Source organism: Aplysia californica, unplaced genomic scaffold (assembly GCF_000002075.1).
Source record: "Aplysia californica isolate F4 #8 unplaced genomic scaffold, AplCal3.0 scaffold00421, whole genome shotgun sequence".
NCBI classification, from domain to species: domain Eukaryota; kingdom Metazoa; phylum Mollusca; class Gastropoda; order Aplysiida; family Aplysiidae; genus Aplysia; species Aplysia californica.
The window spans coordinates 636,606-644,253 of NW_004797691.1; positions in this window are offsets into that span (position 1 = coordinate 636,606).

The following is a 7,648-nucleotide window of genomic DNA, read 5'->3' on the forward strand; positions in this document are numbered from 1 at the left end:
CGTCTATGGGTCGTACATTGGCATTCAGAGCACATTGTCTCAATGAGTTAAAACATTGGTGTGTACCTTTAATTTTGTTACTGTATTGAAAAATGTAAGCAAATAATTAACCCCGTCTCTACTCAAGCTGCAGTGACAAATCAACCTTTTTGTAATTTTGCCACATGTGTGATGGCCGTGACATGAACGATGAGACAGATATATATAGTCTTACCTGTCCCACATTGTCCAAGAAAAGTACTCATCTAAGACAGAGGGTCTTCTTGGACTGTGTCATTTTGATAAAGAAAAAGTGCAAGGGTGGAAGTTGGAGGTGGTTGTTTGTACAAATGATTGTCGTAGACAGTTGGTCATTTGGGCAGGTTTTACTGTATATATATATATATATCCACATTCATGAATACTTTTATTATTGTCCAGTTTTCTTATTTATGGTTGATTTTCTTTTCATTGGCCTCTCAATTTCATTGTGAGGGTTTTAAATTGTGGCCTCCGGAAATACTTGTAAAACTAAAGATTATCCAAAAAGCAGAAGGGAGATAAGGTTTTTCAGAGAATATGATAACCGTTTTATGTACCCTTCTAGCCTGCCTTAACCCATAAGACCTAAGCTCCTGTGTGTCGACAGTTAAATATACCCACTGTATTCTGAAGTGTGCATTTGATACACAGGCACATACTCAAGTTTAGAGGATTAATATATTATGTTTATGCACCATATGGATGCCACGAGATTAGAAGCAGATTTGATTGAAGATTTCTTTTTCACAAAAAGGTGCACTCTGTCTTCTCTCAACAAATACCCCAGATCTCCTGTCTGAATGGAAATGTTTGGCCTTACATAGACAGTTTCCTGAACAACTATTTTTTCACTTTCATACATACAGTGTCTCCTCAAGACAACAATTAGAACAGACATGCAGCTTTTACAGAATGGCATCATGCAGAAGAGTTAACGCTCAGATGCTGCTGGATCACTAGCAACAACAGCAACTACATACATACAGTGTGACCAAAAGCCTATGTAGTGAATGTCGCCATTATATTTTTCTTTCCCTTTTTATAAACATAATACATGTCTGGGACTTTGTGTCTTTGAGCACTTGTTCATCAGCATCCGCCTTGTGGTCAGACTTACAACACTTATGCAGTTGTGAGCACCGTAAAACTCTTACGGTACTAAACTAAGGCAAAGAACAGACTTAACTTCAATCCAGCTCTGAGACAGAAAAATAGCAGTCAAAAATCAAAATTGTCTTGAATGGCCGCCCTTTGTCAAGGTGAAAGGTGTCTGTCTTTGATGGGTGAATGTCCTGGATAATGTCATTGTAACATAGAAAATATGTTTGGGGGGGGGGGGAAAGTGGTTGTGTGAACAGGTGATTGTCTAGGACATGTGGCCATTAGAACAGGTTCAATATATAATTGTATTTCAAGTAGACCACTTTTTTGTTGTTGTCCAATCTTGTTTGTTAAAACTACTGGAGACAGAGAAATAAGTATGAGATTGTTAGTACTTTGATTGTGATTTCTTTTATCATCTAGCGTAGAAGATAACCTGTCATTTATGTTACAAAATTGACATATTTTTCAGAACTATAATAATAGATAGATTATTTAATAGATAGCATTTGTATAACGCAAATTCCTGCTCAGCAGCAAGCTCTATGGGCTTTACAATCTGTATGTATCAGCTATAAAAGGTCAATCAGAATGTTAGCTGGCATCCAGGAGTTTTCCAGTGCCCCTTCTACAGTAGGCATAAATAAGGAAGCTTTCCAGTGCCTATTGTACAGTAGGCATAAGGGAGCTTTTCAGTGCCAAATCTTATTTGCTAAATGCCATCTAAGCTTCAACACTGAGATGCCTCTAGAGTCGTTTGGAATGTAATTTTTGCTAGTATTTAATGATTAGAACCAAAATTTTGGTTTTAAAAAAAAAGAAGAAGACCAACTTCAGACTTGTGCTCTCCCTCCAGTGGGCTGTTCCTGTACCAATGCTTTATTCTTAAGTGATTGTTTTTACATCAGACAAATGCATTTAGATTTAGAGAACGCTTTATTGATCTTTTTTTTTTTTTACTTTTGTGACAAGTTTCGTTATTGGTATTAGCCTGTGTATCTTAATGTCTCGCTCATTTTATCTATGACACCACTTGAGATTATTTACTGGGGTTTTGTACCATTTACGGAGTTTACTTTTACAGCTATTGCTGTGGCTGTTTATGATTGCTGCCATGACAAGAACTCCTATGTAGTATTCATAATTTTTTCGGAATCTTCTGTGTTGTAAGATGCAAAGCTCTCTAAGAAAGCTCGGAGCTGAAATGAAAGTGGGCAGTAGCTATGTATGAACATTTTTTTAATTAAGCTTCGAATATTTTAGATACCCTTATTGATTTTTACTACACTGTTCTTTTGCTGTGCATCTTGCCAGTTGAGGATTTGTGATATACCTGGTGTGTGCAATATGTCTCCATTTGTATAAATGTATGAATAAACATTGGCACATTTCTTTTTACGTTGAAGGGAAAGTCAGCTCATAAAATATATTTTGGCGAAATCATTTGAGTAGTTGTTTGAAGTGTTATAGGCATTTCATACTAAAAGGCTTTGAATATTATCATGTTTCTTACTGTCGCTGTGTTTTGTTTTTGTTTTTTTAGCCCACATGTACGCTGTTTCTTGTGTTTGTTATTGGCTTTCACGCAACAAGGACCAAGTAATTTTAGATACTTTGGGTTGCCTTAATTATAAACTCTTTAAAATATGTGATGATAACATGCACTCCAAAATGAAGATAATCGGATATCTTAATTAACCTGTCCTGCCACACTATAACTTTTTTATAAGTGTTTCCAATAATTAATGTTTTTTGATGGGCTATTTCCATAATTTTCTCATCATTTAAATTTTGAAAGTATTTTCTTCTTAAGGCTGTATGTAAACTTAATACTCCAAATGTTGAAGGCCAATTGACCCCAAGTTTCGTTCTGTGGTGGCGCAACTTTGGTTCAGTTATATATCATCAGACATTTTAACTCCCTCACAAATGAGCTCTAGTTCCTATTTTTACATACTACTATCTGAAAATGAATAGATTTATGGTGTATTAACTGGGTTTGCCTTTTCTCAAGCATTTTCCAAAATATTGTGGTGAAAACATGTTATTTTTCCTGACACCAGAGGTTATTGATAATAATTGCTAGCCACACTTGAGGGTTCAGTGACAGTGTAACTGGTGTCTGTGGGGAACTTAACCATTGCATGCAGAAGAAAGGAGTTTGATTCCCGTGTGGGGAGAATTTTTATTGAATATCTGCATGTTTCTGTTGGGAAGTTGAATCTCCCAATCCCACAGGTCGGCTCTTGCTGGCAGGGTTAAAGCAGCCAGCCTCCTAAATTATCTAAATTGTGTCGATTGAGATGTAAAACACAAAAAACAGCCTGTAAAAGTTAAGTTGTGTGTCATACAAATTTGTGTATGCAGTAGGCTTACTGTACTTTAAGCACTTACGGGTTGTCAGAATATAAGTCATGGTACTTATTTGTTTGTCTTATAGAGAAAGGCACAGCGGTCTGATGGACCTGCCCTGGGTGCATTGATGTTGGTCCCAGTGGCTATGGAGGATAGAAACACTGCCCTGTGCATGATTTTCTTTAATCTTATTATGATGTTGACAGAGCAAGATACAGCGAGTACAGGGATCTTTAGATTTATTTCTTATTATGTCTTGTGTAAAATGGACTATGATATGGTGAGAACAGGGAAAGCAAATGTATAAAAATATATGCGAGATGTACAGTATTTTCTAAACATCATCTTGCTTATATATGAGTTTGATTCCCATCTTCAGTTGAAACCCTGTGGATTTGTTTTTTACACTGGCAGTCAGAAACAACAGGAAGAGAGTCAAGAAGTGGAACTGTTAGAGGTATTTTTCTGCCATTTGCTCACAGATTATGTGAACTTTGTCTCATGAATTTTGCCTAATGTGCGTGGGCGTCTTCCTCTCTTTCATGTTTCAAAAATGTTTTAATGAATGTACTAACTGCCAAAGGATAACAGGTTGAAATTGTATTTTGATCATTTACAAATCAGCATTTTATCAGGTGCCCAGTTTTTACTATCATGGTTTTCTTAATGGAACAGGCAACCCGGTGAATTTGATGAACACGAAGAGAGTGTTTTATTCAACCGTTTGTTCATTTTTTGTAGGTCTCATGTTTTTACCAGTTTTGAAGTAGTAAATCAAAGTCAGTTTTTTTAAAATTGTGTTGTCTCCCATTGCTAACAATATGTTCCAGGTCTTAATATTGTAGATCAAGCAAATTTCTTATTCAGACTTGGAACATTTTTATTTCTTGGCATCGAGGAAAAGGCTTAACTAACAATCATAACTGAATCAATAACAACCACATGGAAACAAAACTCTTATTGACTTTCTTGGGAGCATAACAATAACATTTACTACCTTGTTGACACATTTTCTACATAACTTACCAAACTGCACCAGATTGGGATATGAGGTAAAAAAAACTTGTTGACTGTTGACTATTGGATTCAACTACAGCATCTTATGAAATCCTATTATCACTCTTGCATTATCATCAGTTTTTTCATACAATGTAGTGCACACATAGCAAACATGCACATAATGAAACACTCATAAAGCGAACAGATTTTCATGTCCAGAGTTTTACTTACTTTTTTTTTTGTGTGTATTTAAAACACACACGGCAGTGCGAAATTTGTACTTGCCAGAAAAGATTTCTATGTCTGGTCATTTTTGCTATGTGCATGTTACACTGTATTTACATTCAGTCGTTAGATTTGGAGTGAAACCCTGTGTTCTGCCTTGAGGCTCATGACTATTGTTATTGTGTTTACATATATATATTATGTATATATAGGAGAGTATAAGTTTGCCCCTTTTCCTCACCTAATTGCCAAATGGTATTTGTCGGGGTCTTGCATCCAGCCATCGATATGCATTAAGCTTGCCCTGTTTTTCCAATTTGTATAAGTCTATTTGTGTATAGTCCTCATGTGTAACAACACACAGGCTGGAGTGTGTATTTCAATTTTGATATAACTAACACTTTATGACTTAAATTAAATGCAGTCAAAATTGTCCAAGATGGCCACCCATTATCAAGGACAAAAGTGGTTGTCCTAGACAGGGGATATCTTGAACTGTGTCATTATAATATATGTTTTTAAAAACACAAAGGGGGAAGTGGGAAATGGTCATTTGTTCAGGTGATTTTTTTGGACAGATGGCCATTTGTTTGAGCAGGTTTGACTGTACTTAAAACTTAAACTGAAACACACAGGGTGAACTTCCTATTTGTCTTTACATTTCCAGTCTTTACATTTCCAGTCTACTGTATTTGGCCATATGGAGGAAGCCAGGGTTTGTTTTGTTTTGTTTTTGTTTTTATTTTTATATATATATATATATATATATATATATATATATATATATATATATATATATATATATATATATATTTTGGGTTTTTTTTGTATTCCATGCAACTAAATATGGGAATCATATCATTTTACAATCTTTCCTTTAAAATGTCACACAAAGAATCCGGCCGTGAGGTGCTTCTGCAAAGAGAGAATATGACAGCTATACAATGAAAGAAGTTTGTGAGAATGCAATTGAAATGTGATTATTATTTTGAAGACAATGTTTGTTTCTACTATGATCTCTGCAGGCATTCACTTAAGGATTGTCTGCTGTTGACTTTTGTTGTCCAGACGCTGGCACACTGATAAATGTTTTACCACACACGCACACACACTCACACACACGCACGCACACACATTCTCTCTTCCACACATATGTAGCTCTACACATACACACATGATATATGCTTACTCTCACTAACCCACAGTCACACACATATATATGATATATAAATGAAGTGGCTTCTATCCAAAGGTATCTAGCTAACTGGTCCCAAAGGTTCTCTTGAGGACGAATCCTGTAATGATGTTTAATACTTGTACAGACAAAACTCAAGAAAAGCCATCGCTTTGCCTTTCAACAAGTAAAGCTGTCCGTGCTTTCATGTTTGTTTGATGTTGTTTTTTTTGGGGGGGAGGGGGGGGTCTATTTCAAGATGAGAGTTGTAATGGTTTCAGTGTGAATGAATATTTGTAGTGTGGGAAAATGTAAAACCGTGGCCTGAGATACACAATGCACCATATATACTCGCGATTCTATTTTAAATATGAGGCCCAAAAATAGACCCTCGTATTGTACACACAACATACTGACAGCATCAGCCCCAAGAAAAGTAAATAGGCTTAATGCCAAATAGGGTTTATTAAAAATCTGCTTATTACAACACATTATCATTATGACATTCTGCTTGGATTACCTGCCACTCCAGTCTCACAAATTAAATCAATCTCAATGCAACAAACAACAGTTAAAACACAAGAGGTAAAAACACTATTTTGATACGCAACTAGTACTTGATTTCACACATGTTGAGCCCCCTCAAGCATGGCAAATATTCACTGGATATTATATACGCAACCTACAAAAATGGGCTGATTGTAGGGTCACAAAACTTGTTGGTTTTTTTGAGTAAAGAGAAGCTTATGAAACGGTCATTTAGTGCTGAGAAAAAAAAAAGTAAGATCGACAGACTAAAACAACAGAGGGGAAAGTAAACAAGTTAAAAGGACCTACCCAGTGGCGCCCTGCTACCACCCACTGAGTGAAAGCATACCCCTGGATTGTGCTAAAGTTTGTGTTATAGGCGAATACTGTATTTTTTCCCCCCCTTCAACAGAAATTACCTGTGTGAACCTCATCACGAAGGCCAACATATATAATACAATATAATATAAGTGTGCGCCAGAACATGTATACCCATTGTGAACAAACTACCCATGATGGCCCTCTGATGGTGCCAATGTCTCCTGCTGGGAATCATACAGCATGTTTTCTATGATAATGAGTGTATGTTGTGCATGCTTGTTGTACATGTGCAACTGTGAGAAGAAACGTGTGAAATGTACACAGGACTTAAGTGTGTGTTTGTGTGTGTGTGATTTATGTACACTAATGTTGTGTGTATATAATACATACATGTACACTTTTTTTTATTATGTGTGTATGCATAAGTGAGATAGGTGTACTACAGAGTGTTTGTGTATTGATAACTGTCTTAACAATCTCTTGAGAGGAAAATTTGTGTAGGAATTTATTTATTTTTTTTCAAGAGGGGATATTTGAGGTTGGTTAGAAAAGCCAATGGGTTCTTTTTGGAGTTTTTAAATATCTCCACCCACTTGACCCTGTACTTTTGGAAGGACATTAAATTTTGATTCAAAGGCACTGCCTCTTAAATAATCGTACAATGTTCATTAGTCTTGAATTTTTACGATCTATCTATATATTTTTTTTTCCTTGTAATTGACTGTTCTAAATATTAATCTACTGATGAAAGCAAAATTCCAAAAAAGGGCGAGTGTTTTTTGTTTTTGTTTTTGTTTTTTTTGTTTTTGTTTTTTACCTGCCTAGTTACAGTATTTTGAAATAAGGTACCGGTATAGAATTGTTAGAGTACGGTAATTTGAAATATAAGGTAATGAATTTGAATAGTTAGTGTAACTGCAAACT